Below are 13,613 nucleotides of genomic sequence, written 5' to 3'. Positions count from 1 at the left end.
TCTTTTTAAAGATTTTATTTATTTATCTTTAGAGAGAGGGGATTGAAGGGAGAAAGAGGAGAGAAACATCAATGTTAGAGAGAAACACTGATCAGTTGCCTCTTGCACACCCCCATCCAGGGACCTGGCCTGCAACCCAAGCATATGCCCTGACTGGGAATCGATCTGGTGACCTTTGGTTTGCAGGAGGAGGCCCAACCGACTAAGTCACAACAGTCAGGGCAATAGTCAAAAACCTTTCAAAGGGAGTACTGGTAAACTGTAATTTTCTCCAAAGCTGTTCATAAATAACAATTGTTCCTTTGTGGAATTATTGTAAAATTACACATAATTTGGAAACTGACTTATAAAAATCCACACCATCTATACATGTAAAAATTATTAACATAATACAAAATGTGAATATCTTCACTCTTTTAGGAATTAAAGAGAAGGAAGGAGGGAGAAGAAGAGGGAGGAAGGAAAGGAGGGATAGGCCAAAAAGTTATTCTTTATTCTAAACATTTTGTATTGTTTACCTAAAATTTATGCTTCTTCTATACTTCTTTTCATTGAGGTTTCTGCCATTGTACACTCAATAAAGACAGGAATCTTTTCTGTCTTGTTAATTATAGTATCTTCATTATTTAGTAATATGTCTAGCACTTAATAGGCACTTATTTAATATTTCTTTATTGAGAGAAAAATTTCATTAACTAAAAAAAAATATTTTCTATTAAATAAAGCTGTACAGTCCAGAACTGTTAGATCAAGAAATTAGATTGGGCTGAATAAAGCCAAAGGGCCTGCTATCGGTTTAGCCAAACCCCTAATCTCACACAATTATCTCCTATCACAAGAAGGATCACTGGATAAAGTTGAAATGGATCAAACATGATCGGTCACCACCATACCAAACAAGACACACCTCCACACACAGTGGACACTTCAGTATGTATTTTAGTATATTCATATGCATTTGTTTATACATACCTCTCCTATAGTTTTTCTTTTAAAGAAATTTTATCCAAGTATTACCCATTCCAGCCACTGGTATGGTTGACAGCAATAACAAAAATTTAGTAAGAGTATTAGAGAGGGGGAAATAGGCTGAAATTATCACAGCTAGAAGTTTTTAAAAGTTCTTTTAGGAAAAAAAAAAAAAACCACTGTTGGTTGAATTAGTTTCTTTGGGTTTTTTTTTTTTTTTTTGCTTTTCTTAAAAAGTATTTTATTGTTGCTCAATTACAGTTGTCTGCATTTTCCCTCAACTCCCCCCACCCCAGCTAAACCCACCTCCCTCCCTTGCTTCCACCACCCCTCCTTGGTTTTGTCCATGTGTCCTTTATAGTTTTCAGGAACATCTTTGGCCTTTTAAAAATTTAGCCATGTTCTCAGATCAACCCCTTGCAAAAATCTACAGACTCCTGTCCTCCTCTGGGTGAGAGACAAACTCAGCAGGCTTGGACCAGCCACCTAATCTAAAATGCTTCTCCCCAAATTCACGTCTGCTTTCTCAAACACGCAACTGTATCAGCATCCATGGAGAGCAAGCATTTGTTTCACCGAATGTCTACAATTCAACTAATGTCCACTTTACACTAATGAAGTCAACGTTAGCCAGAAAGACCTGGCTGTTAAATCTTGCAAGAATAAGAATTTCCATGTTTAGAACCGAAACCTTTTCTTTTTGATCTATTAATTGAATAAATATTTAATATATACTTCTATCAAACAACACATTACTCTTTCCAGCACTTATAATCAAAGTTCCCCATATGTAGCTCATGAATGGCACAGCAGTGATTAAAATGGCTTATAGATTCCTGAGAAACATCTGTGTTTCTACTTTGGTTACCGCCAAACTACTTCTGTTACCTACCGCATACTACCACAACTAGTTTTACTACTTTATCCACTAGTTTGGAATCTTTTAGTTTGATTGTGTAAGTGCCTTTAAAAACTATAAATATAACACAAAATGTAATTGGTAGCCACTGAGTTAAATTATCCTATATTCTTGGGTCTTCTATTCTGTAGTACAGTGATAACTCATGACCTCACTCTTCAAATATTCTATCAACTACCTGGCAGAGAGAGAAATGAAAACAACTGTAGGTAATGGATACAGGTGGAGGGGAAAAGGCCTTGGCAGTAAGATGAGACTTTTACTCCTATTTGAAGACCCTTTAGAAGGCCAAGGAGTACTCCACATAAAATTACTTTTTATATTACATGACTCCACTTGAGATATTTTGAATTCAAATTCTAAAATTCCCTACATTGTTAAAGGGCTACTACAAAACAAATGGTTAACAGAAAGTCAGTAGCATAAATTCTAACATACAAACAAAACCATGGTGGATCTTTTCTCATTAGCACAGAAATTGAACGGAGTTGGGGTAAGCAATGGGGGAAAAGGCGGGACAACTGTAACTGAATAATAATAAAAAAATAAAAGATGTATTCCAGTTAAAGTTAATCACTGTTAATGTATTTACTCTGGACAAACCTAGATTTAATTATCTTCATAATGAGGCTTTACTACTCCCAAAATAATTTACTTACTACCCAAATAAAATGAAGGTGATGAGACAGCTTCAATCATTCCTTTGTTTCACACCCTCCAGCAGCCTCAACCTAACATCCACTGTCATGACCATCCTGAGTGTCTTTTACTCCGACTTCACTCTCCGTGACTGAGGTCTCCCCAGGCAGTGAAAAAGAGAACAGTAACTGGAAAGATAGCAAAGTTATGAAAGATACATTTTTAACTAAAGTTGTGTGAGGACTGAAAACAGCTGTCAGATGCTGGGACTGGAGGACAGGACTGGGGTAAAGCAGGGAGGGGGGCGGGCAAGGGAAAGCCCACATGATCACTTATCTGCTTCAAGGTCTTTATGAGACTACTTTCTACATGAGACCGTGGAGGTAGCAAGTCTTAAGATAGTGTAGGAAAATGTGAAATACAGCCAAGTACAAATCAGCCTTAAGCATTTTGATTTAAGATTTTGGATAAAAACATAAGAAAATTAAAATAACATGAAAAGATGATATTATAAATACTTTATTCTATAATTCTACAAAGATAGCAAATATACTAATAAACATAAAATATAAAGCTGGTATTTTTTATATTCTTTATACATTGGTGTTCAGTTTTGGCTATCACAGATTATTCATTTTAAAACAGAAGATGAGATTTTAAGCATATATGTGAATTAATGCCCATTAAAATCTTCACAAGGTTATTTTCCAGTAATTAAAAACACTGTCTTTAACATTCATTCTTCAGGCACAACACATTAATTCTACAACTTTACATGCACGGATATCACGTGAATAATGTTACAAGATTTGGCCCAATGACTAGATTTTTATCACAGAAAGAATTCCGTTGCTTTTAAATTACTCACAATCTAACAAGGCCCCACAAAAGAGCAAAATAAAAGAACTGTCGACAAAATTAGTGTCATCCCTAGACTAGGAGGATCCTGAGAGGTAAAAAGCATTTCAGCACTAACTGTAGTACACAGTACTGAAAAGAGACACACCACACATCAGAAGTTCTGGTGATGTGGGTAAATACTAAAACAGTAAGACAACCTTAAGACAGGACTTCTAAATTAAAGAGTAATATTGTTAAATCTCAACATACAGTTAGTCATAAAACAGTTAGAGTTTTGAAAACACACTGAAAAGAGAAATTGGAGATTCCTTACATATACAAAAACACAAACAAGCTGAGCACACTGATATGGGGTGGCGGGGGTGGGGGGGGTACATATAATAATGTTCTATTTTCTCCCATTTACTAAAGTTAAATGGATCTTCCCTCTCTATCACAAGTAAATCTTTCTTCATATCTAAAACTGTCTTACTGTCTCATGTCTAAAATTAAAACCATCTTATTGTCTGCTGAAAATTGTCTTATTGTCTCCATATCTAAAATTACGATATAATTTCAAATGTAAAAATTAATGTAGAATACTAAATAAATTGTATTCAATGTCTTTTCCAAAGGGACAAATTTCACTTCTCTTTAGAGAATTGTTTTGCCACTTGTACTTTATTATAAACATTTTATTTTCTAGAGAAAAATAGAAACACACAATATGACAAAACATTAGAAATATCAATCAACAGAAAAAAGTTACAATGTTTAACTATCACAAATACTTCAGATAATGGAAACATTCTATTATTGCATTAAATCAATAAACGTATCAATATATATCAAAATATATCAATAACACACATGTATTTCTAGAATAAGAAATAATATTCTAACAGAGGTAATAGTCTAATGGTGCTAAAAAATCTTCTAAATAAAAAAAATTCATATATCAACAGCCTTCAATAAAAAACATTAAAAATATATTCTAAATTTAAAATGTTTTTCCTTCTATAGATCTTCATCTCTTTTCTATTCTTTTCTGTTTTTTCTTTTCTCCTTATATTAAAAACACAACTTTTCAACTATAGAACTCTGAGCTCTTATCAAGTACATAACTGATTCACTAACAAATTGTTTTAGCACACTCCCAAGTATTAAGTTTTGGGGTATGGTCAGAAACTGCTTGTGGTTCTTCTGAATAGGTTAATATAGAACTAGATAATACTTCTGTGGAATGTTACATTCTGGTTGTTGCTATGCTACTAAATATAAGCATGGTTTGAGACAAGACCTCTGATTTCACCCCAAAACACACAAGTCCTTTTCCTTAAGAAACCCACTTGAGAATCACAGGACTGAAAAAGAATACAACAATGTATCTACTATATAAGGACTATATTCAGAAAGCCAGAATATAATATTAGAAGAGGAGACTCATGCAATTCTTAAAACAGGTTTGGTATCTTTATTCTTTCCTACTAAAAAATGAAAACCCACTGGCTCTTCAGTTCTTTCTCATAACCCTGTAGGCTCTGCATGCAAGAAAGTGAAGAATTTCCCATCATGCCCACACATTCTGCACATGTCAAATACATTCATACTTTCAGTCTGGGCCTCTAAAACTCAGCCTATAAAACAAATGTCACATCCTATAGTAAAGGCTTTTCTTTTTTTTTTAATAATTAAAAAAATTTAAATTACAGTTGCTATGCAATATTGCATAGTTTAAGGTGTACAACATAGTGATTAGATATTTACACCACTTACAAAGCGAACCCCTTGATAAGTCTAGCGCCTGCCTGACACCATACAGTTATTACAATATTACTGACTATATTCTCTGCACTGTACCTTATCACTGTGAATATTTTTTAACTGCCAGTCCTACTTCTTTATCCCTCATCTTTCCCACCCAACTTTCCCCCTGCCCCTGTGGCACCTATTAATTTGTTCTCTGTATCCCTGAGTTTGTTTCTCTTCTGTTTATTCAGGGGTTTTGTATGTTTTTGAGATTCCTCATATAAGTGAAATCAGTAAAGGCTTTTCTGATTCCCTCGGCCACGGTGAGCCTCTCCTTTCATCTATATGCTGGGCTACATTTTTTTTTAACCTACACCTCAACAACTATGTCAAGTAGGCACTATTAGAGTTGCCACCTCTTAGATATGAAAACTAAGGCAGATAAGGTGTCTCTGATTTCAAAGTGCATTACTTACTCGTTTAATATATACTCCCTTTAATTCCACACTCTACTGAAACACCTGCTTCCCTCAATTCTCTGAGTTCCCTGATGGCAGAATACAAAGATGCTTACTCAACTTTCCGTTCCCAGTATCTGGCACAGAACTTACACTCAACAAATGTGGCAGGGAGGGAAGGAAGAAGGAGATATCACAAGTGGTGCGCTATGCTTCAAGATAACTGAGACTTAGTTCCCTGCCCTCAAGAAGCTTGCAATTCAGTGAAAGAAATGGAAAAACAATGAACTATTATTGCTTGTTTTTCTTTTTCTTAATCCCTACAACTTCCTCTCTCTAAAGGAACTTCATTCTGTATAAACACATTCCAGCACTTCATACCTCAGGGGGATGTAGATCTGTCAACTGAAAAAAAATGGAAAGACCCTCTGTGCATCTCAAAAACACAATCTTTTGCTCCATTCTCACCTAGCTCAGTAGTCATCTAGCTAAGTAGTGCACAGTGTTAAAGAAAAGAATATCAAGGACACCCGATACTATCCTGGCACTTTTTATTTTATAAGACACAGCACAGCCAAGTACAAAGAGCATGGGTTTTGGAGTCAGAAAGATCAGGGTGCCCACCCAGACTCTGTCCATCTCCCCCCATGTGGGCTGTAGACAAGTCACTCTATCTTTCTGAGCCCATTTCTTACCTGTGATCTGCAATAAGGAGACCTGCCTTAAAGAGCTCTTGTAAGAATTAGAGAGATAATGCATGTAAGACTTAACAGTCATAAAACTAGGCGCCAGTTTTATTGTGTCAGATCCGACTAGATACTTCTGGAAGGCTATTGGCTCTAAGTGTAGTGTTACAATACAAATACTTCTGGTCCCAACACCAGTAACACAAAGTGTTTATTAAAAGAAAGGTACTTTGAAGAAAGCCAATTGTTGCAAGAGTAGTGGCCTGGGTGAGATTCAAGATCATTCTCATAGGGTTAAGCCTCAAGTTTCTAGATGGTACATACATCACCTGCTTCTCAGAATACATACTACAGATCCCTTACTTCAAATCCTTTTTGTGAAAATGAAAACTTTATGATCGAAAAGAACTGACAGGTATTTTTCATATTAACAATTCCATTTTCCACCAAGAAGAATCTCTGAGTTAGTGAGAAAGAGGGAAATGAATTACAGTTGGCCCTCAATAGTCACGGGTTCTGCATCCACGGATTCAAACAACAGATGACCAAAAATACTCAGGGCAGAAAAGGTTAAGTTGCTGCTGATGTGTAATGTGTCGTCAGAGGTAGGACGGTTGCATCTTTACAGGAAGAAAATATTTGCAAAACATATATCTAATAGAGTGCTTATAGCAAAAAAGATATAAAGAATTTTTAAAACTCAACAATAAGAAAACAGACAACCCTATTAGAAAGTGGGCAAAAGTTCAGAACAGACATCTCACCAAAAAAATATACAAATGGAAAATCAAACATGAAAAGATGCCTGACATTAAATGTCATTAAGGCATGGCAAATTAAAGCACAATGAGATATTACTACACAGCTCTTAGAGTGCATAAAATAAAAACTGAGAGACAACAATGAGGAGCAACAGGAACTCTATCAAACCACAGTAAGACATGATGCATATTGCTAAGTGAAAAAAGACAGTCTGACAAGGCTGTAAAATTGCAATTATAGAACATCTGGAAAAGACAAAACTATACAGACAGTAAAAAAAGCAGTGGTTGCCAGGCATACAGAGTTAAGGAAATGATAGGTAAAGCACAGGAGGTGTTTAATGTGTTGAAATTATTCTGTATGATACTTTGATATTGTAATGATAGACACATGAAATTATGCATTTGTGAAAATCCACAGACCTTGACAGAACAAAGAGTGAAACTTAGTGTATTCAAATCTTTTTAAAAATAATTTAGAAGGTCAGAGGAGCCCAGGATGGAATGCAGGTGCTGACAAGAGGATCAAACTCTATTATCCATTTCTGCAGCAACTTCAGTAAAGGGGCAGAAGAAAAAGGAGTAAGACTAAAAGCAAAAGGAACTGCACATAAGCACTGTACTCTAATTGATAAAGTGTTTCCACTCTTTGTAAAGGGAGTACAAGCTAACCATTTCGATACTGTGATACATATGCAACAGACTGAACAATTAAGTAAATGGATGGCAAATGGGGGGAGCCAGCTTTCTCCTCACTGTTGGAGTTTACAGATAAGCAAGGGGAGAAGGCCAGAATGATGTAGGTGATAATGGATTCGCTGGACTAAGAGACATCCATATGAACTCATATTTAGCTTAATATGATACACGTGGCTACATAGAAATATGTACAGATAAGTGTATATATACAGGTTTCTATACACACACGTATTTCCTGCTGAATCAGATGAGAGGGGCTAGAAGCAATGACACCTAGGAGCAACAAGAACACCTAGCACCCACATCTTGATTTCTAATACCATTTCCCAAGAAAATGAACCAGATTCTGGCTGAATCTAGGACTGGGGCAGGAAATGGAAATATACAAGACGATCCTGGAGCACGTTTCAGTGCTAGAAAGTGTGGAAGTGATTTTTCAAAAGTGGTGGAGCCAACAGAAAAAGCTGGTCATATGGTTATAGCTGAAACATTTTGAGCAATAAAATAAAGTAGTACTGGCTGATAATCCACAGTGCAATATATATATCCAGATCAATGTCAGTAAATGATTGAGTACATAAATAAATGGGGAGAAGAGGCAAATCTGTCATGCAGAAGAATTCCAAATAACGTTACATAGCTGTTCCACCCATAAGGAGCGTAACTCTCCGCTCAAGTGTGGGCTGCACAGTGACTTCCTTTTAAGAGTACAGCCTGAAAAGAAAGAAAAGAGTAACTTTTCAGTGCAGAAACCTAACAAACACTACCTTGGCCAGATGACCAAAATCACTACCAACAGGGAAAAATCATGTTGAGAGCATGTACCCTTTCTATGATGTAATAAAAATAGCATTTTTACTTCTGTGATCATCCCCCACAAAACCCCAAACCTCAGTCTGATTATGAGAAAAGCCTTAGACTAATTCCAATATAGGGCCATTCTAAAAAATACCTGAGCAGTACTCCTCACAGCTGTGAAGGTCATCACAAAGGAAAGTCTAACGAACTGTCACAGCCAAGAGCAGCTTAGGAAGACCTGGCCACTAAGCATAATATCCTAGACGGTAGGAGCCTAGGACAGAAAAAGGAAATCTGAATAAAGTATAAATTTTAGTTAACAATAATGTACCAATACTGATTCATTAACTCTAACAAGTATCCATGTAAGATGTTAATAAGAGGGGTAACTGGGTAGGGGGATAGATGAGAAATCACTGTGCTAACTTTATACTTTTTTCTGTAAATACAAAACTGATCTAAAAATTCAAATGTACTTTTTAAAATGTCATTTAAGCATGTATCTAGAAAACACTGAAGATGTTGTAGTGAAGCACGGAAGAACTTCACACTGCATATATTAAACTCAAAATGTTTACAACTATTCTGTTGCAGGATTTTTTTAAGAAAGTATTTTTCAATCACTAACAGCTGCAAACAATTTCATGCAGTAATTCCCAGCAGGGGTGTATTATAGCTGAAATATTTTAACTAAAATTCCACTTTTTCCCTTTATGTACCATTGCAAATGTCTGGAAGTTTGTAACCTATTCTTAACTTACGCTGTTTTCTGATGACCTGACTATCAAATATGCTTTACAACTCAGAAAAGCTAACCTAGATTTTATATGAATCCAATCAGTGCTAAAACACTCATCTGACAAGACTCCAAGCATCTAAAGAGAGACATGAGGGAAACTACCATCTTTTATTCTGAATACTGTATTTTCTTATATAACCATGGTTCACGTGAGCTGCTGTAGAATTAATACAGGTAAATGAAGAAAACAGGAGAGTCAGAAGAGGAAGAAAAAAGTAGTGGTGACCATGTGTGTAGTATAGTGTAAGCAAAAGATGGGTACTAGGATTTAAAAGGTTATCAAATAAAAACACTGAAAGCAAAGAACATGAAACCTATGTCATAGTATATTTAAAAAAAAAACTGATATCTGAAAAGTATCAGCATAGATAAAAAATTCACCTTGGCTGGTGTGGCTCAGTAGATTGAGCCGGGGACTGTGAACCAAAGGGTCACAGGTTCGATTCCCAGTCAGGGCACATGCCTGGGTTGCAGGCCAGGTCCCCAGTAGGGGGTGTGCCAGGGGCAACCACACACTGATGTTTCTCTCCCTCTCTTTCTCCCCACCTTCCCCTCTCTTTAAAAATAAATAAATAAAATCTTTAAAATTTTTTTCAAGCAAAAAAGCTAGAAGCAAAAACAAAATGAAATATTTACATTTGGTCAGACGCAAGCAAAGTGTTCAAAATTAGACATTAGATTCCTGATAGGGAACAAGAATAAATCACTTTGAAACAAAAGTCACCCTGAGTACAACTTAAAGTATTCCCCACTGAAAGACTGAAAATTACTATATGATGATATTGAGTGATACTGGAAAGTGGAAGAAAAAAATATTTCAAAGAGAATATACCAAATACTATAAGAAGTGGTATCGCAGTGGAATTAAAAGCAAGTTTTCTTGTTTTCTGCTGTGCAATGAATAACTTGTGGAATTTTTAAGTCTTAATCTATGAATTCGGCACTAAAGACATTCTATGCAATGTCATTACATTTGTGATACATTCTAGTCTACCCTTCACATAGCAAGGCTATAAAGTGCATTATTTTTCAAATTATAAGTAAAAGTATGAACCCATGACCCAAAATTTTCCAGACCAGCAAACTAAAAACTGTAGCAATATGTCCAGAGAACTACAAGTGAAATAGAAAATCTACACTAGGTGAGAGAGGATGACACTTTTAATTTCAATGGCCACATGATCTAAATTACTAGTGTACACTTTCCAAAACCCAAGTCGCTACAGAAGAATGGCATCCTTTCAAGGGAAATAAATTAGAAGCAACACACAACACTGTTGTTTGTTGTTAATACATATATAAAGAAGCCTCCTGGAAACCCTTTCTCCTATCTCCCCAGAATCCCTTTCTCCTATCTCCCCAGAATAACGAAGCCAAAATCAAGCTATTCACATACATCTGGAACCAAGTTTTATCTGAACTCTTAAAATATTAGCTGTCCCTCTTATCTGAGGAAAGAACTGAAACCTTTAAAAGAAAAGCAATAATGCATTTCATTAAAACATATTTTATTTTTTACATTTCTTTTTCTTCTTTTATGAAACATTTTGTAAAGGGAGATTCTGACTCCTAAAGCTCTACCGCTCTGGACATCTATGCATTTCAAATCCTAGTACCACGGTGTCCTACCCTCAAGGAGATCACAGCAGGACTATGGGAAAAGGAGGATGTGAGATACAATGCAAAGGAAGAGAACAATCGATGCAAAGATTCCGCATACAGGTAGTCCTCGAAAGGAAAGGAAAGAGAGTGAGCAGAGGAGGAGCGAGCAGGGTCTCCGGAGGTGGGAAAATCCACTCCAAAGGCACTGCCTGACAAAGACACCAGAAAGGCCATCTTCCCAAAAGTAAAATGATGAGTACAGCGGCGCAAGCTAAGAAAGGAAAGTCAACAGTAATTAGAAGTGACAACTACTCAAATATAATAAGCTGTATTAATGTGAGGAGAGAGAGGCTGGTGAGACCTTGTCCCAAAATGTCAATCTGCAAAGCCGCCCTCCGCCTTCGAGGGTGGGGAGGACGGCTCCGCGAACCCCGTCTAACAGAAACTGTGAAAAGAACACTCGTTCTGCAGCCGCCCCACCGCTCCGATCGGCGCAGGTGTATCTGCGGGAGCTCGGGTTACAGGAAACATTGCTGGGGCACCGCGAATCTTCTCCGCTCTCCCGGCCCGGAGCCCCGGGCGCGGCGGGCGGCGCGGGGCAGCCGCCCGCGGGCGGGCACCGGCTCCCGGCGCGCCGAGCCCCGACGCGCGGACGCGCACACCTGGCTCCCACCACCAGTTGAAAGCAGTGAAAGTGAAGGGAGGCGGACGCGGCGCCTGGCAGCGCTCCATCCAAGCACACAAAGGCGGATCTTTGAAATCAAGGGAGAGTTCAAACCGTCGGGTCCCGGCGGGCGCCTTTCGCCGAGGGGCTCTTACCTCGGACCCGCCTTCGGGGCGGCGGCTTTCCCGGGAGGCGCCTCGAACCCAGACGATCGGCAGGAGGGGGCCTGGAGAAAGCCTCCGACCCGGACAGCGCCCTCCCTAACGCCCGCGGGCCGCCGAGCCGCCGAGCCGCTGTCTGCACCCAGCCCCGGAGCAGCGATCACCCAGACCAGCACGGCGCGGATCCCGCGCTCGCCGACACCGCCTCTCCGAACGCTGCCAGTGAAGTCTGGATCTGCCCGCCCGCTCACCCGCTCGCCGCTGGGGTGGCCGCGCGCCGCGCATGCCCAGTACCCCTGTGAGGACCGTGCGCGCGCGCGGCCGGGAGCTTGCTCCGCTCTCCGGGTCTTGCCAGCAGCCGAGTCGGCGAGTATCTGGTCTACCCCCCAGCGCCCCCGGCAAATAGGCGGGTGAGATCCGTGGGGGAGGAAAGTTATCGAGGCACCTAGTTATCAAGGCTGCGAACGAAGCCGGACCGAAGTTGATGGCCGCAGACAGGTTTCCAGAAGTGCCCTAGCTGGACTGACCAGCAGCTGGGAGACGCAGGTAGAGGTTCGCCCAGGGCAAGGCTCTAGTTCATAACGCCAGTACCCAATCACCTGCCTGCCTTCGTCTACCTCCTGGAGCCTTCCAGCCTAGCTCTTCTCTTTGGTCGCTTTGCTCTTTCTTGTCTTCTCAACTCCTGCTGTAAACTGATGAGATCAGAGGACCTCCGTTAGGTTCCTGGGAGTTTCTAAACTGCCTGTCCTTATTAGTTCCTGCCAGCAAGTCCAGACCCGCTTCTCACGCCTGACCTGAAAGTAATATTTTTCACTTCACTCCTGCCAAGAGTTTGATGTGGTTTGTAGTGGCGGCTTCTTTCAGTTAGTGCCTCTCGTAACACGCCAAACGTGCAACCTTCGCCTCCTCCTGGAGTGGCTAGCTCATGGAGCCACTAAATGAGAAGACCTTCGTCTGTGAGCCTTGTATTCGGGAACTCTTCAAACCTCATTTGTCCTAGCTGCGCGCCCAACCTGTTCTGACTTTTTTAGAGTCGATTGACTTCCAGAAGTCAACGAAAGAGTATAAAGTAAACTTGATTAAAGTAGATTAAACCTGATTGCTTTCTGAAGCAAAGAAAAAGCGGTTAGGGGAAAGGAGATTTCAGGCCAAGGTGGAAATTAAAACCTTTATGCTAAAAGTTGTAATAGACCTTAAGTCAAGTCCCCTATCTTAAGTAGGAGTCCTCTTTCCACTGTTCCCACCACACCACCATCCACTTGAATTTTTCCACTTTTGGGAATCTCTATTATTACCAATTTATGTATAATCATGATTGTTTATTGAATATTTACCTATGCTAGGAACTAAGCATTTTTATTTATTATTTCTAATCCTTCAAATGGTAAGCTTCAATATACCTATCTAGTATATTAGGAAAATGAAGCTCAGAAGCTTTATTCCTTTCGCCAAAGCCAATGCTGATGCCAGAATGAAAACCCAGGTCTGCTTAACTCTAAAGCCTATGTCATATGATTTGTGATCATCAAATCAACTTTCCTTAACTTACACAGCTGGTACTGGTTCTGCTCCTAGGAACCACACAGAATTACTCTCATTCCTTACAGACATTGCAAGCCTTAAAATATTTGAAGCAAAACATAAAGAATTCTTAAAACTCAACAGTAAGAAAACAGACAATTCTATTAGAAAATGGGCAAAAGATCAGAACAGATATCTCACCAAAAGAAAATGTATTCGATGCATATAGAAAACCAAATATAAAAAGAAGCTTGACATCAAATGTCATTAAGGAATAAATTAAAGCAACAACACGATATTACTCCAAACCTATTAGAATGCATAAAATTCAAAACAAATGACAATATC

General features: G+C 38.8%; 1 protein-coding gene across 3 annotated transcripts in view; it reads right to left on the bottom strand.

Annotated features, from left to right (window-relative positions):
- EPS8 (EGFR pathway substrate 8, signaling adaptor) overlaps positions 1-12,114 on the bottom strand; it is a 164,183-nt gene extending 152,069 nt beyond the window's left edge. For 2 of the 3 annotated variants that reach the window (XM_024575550.3, XM_045184060.2), the window contains exon 1: positions 11,739-11,878. The gene's annotated coding sequence lies outside the window, so the exon portion shown is untranslated. Of the gene's footprint in view, positions 1-11,738 lie in introns of all 3 variants that reach the window. The other variant, XM_053921770.2, reaches the window with a different exon arrangement.
- Between the last annotated feature and the right edge of the window lie 1,499 nt (positions 12,115-13,613).

This window comes from Desmodus rotundus, chromosome 3 (assembly GCF_022682495.2).
Source record: "Desmodus rotundus isolate HL8 chromosome 3, HLdesRot8A.1, whole genome shotgun sequence".
In the NCBI taxonomy this organism is placed as follows: Eukaryota; Metazoa; Chordata; class Mammalia; order Chiroptera; family Phyllostomidae; genus Desmodus; species Desmodus rotundus.
The sequence above is the reverse complement of the archived record's forward strand: the minus strand, read 5'-3'. Positions and strand labels throughout refer to the sequence as shown.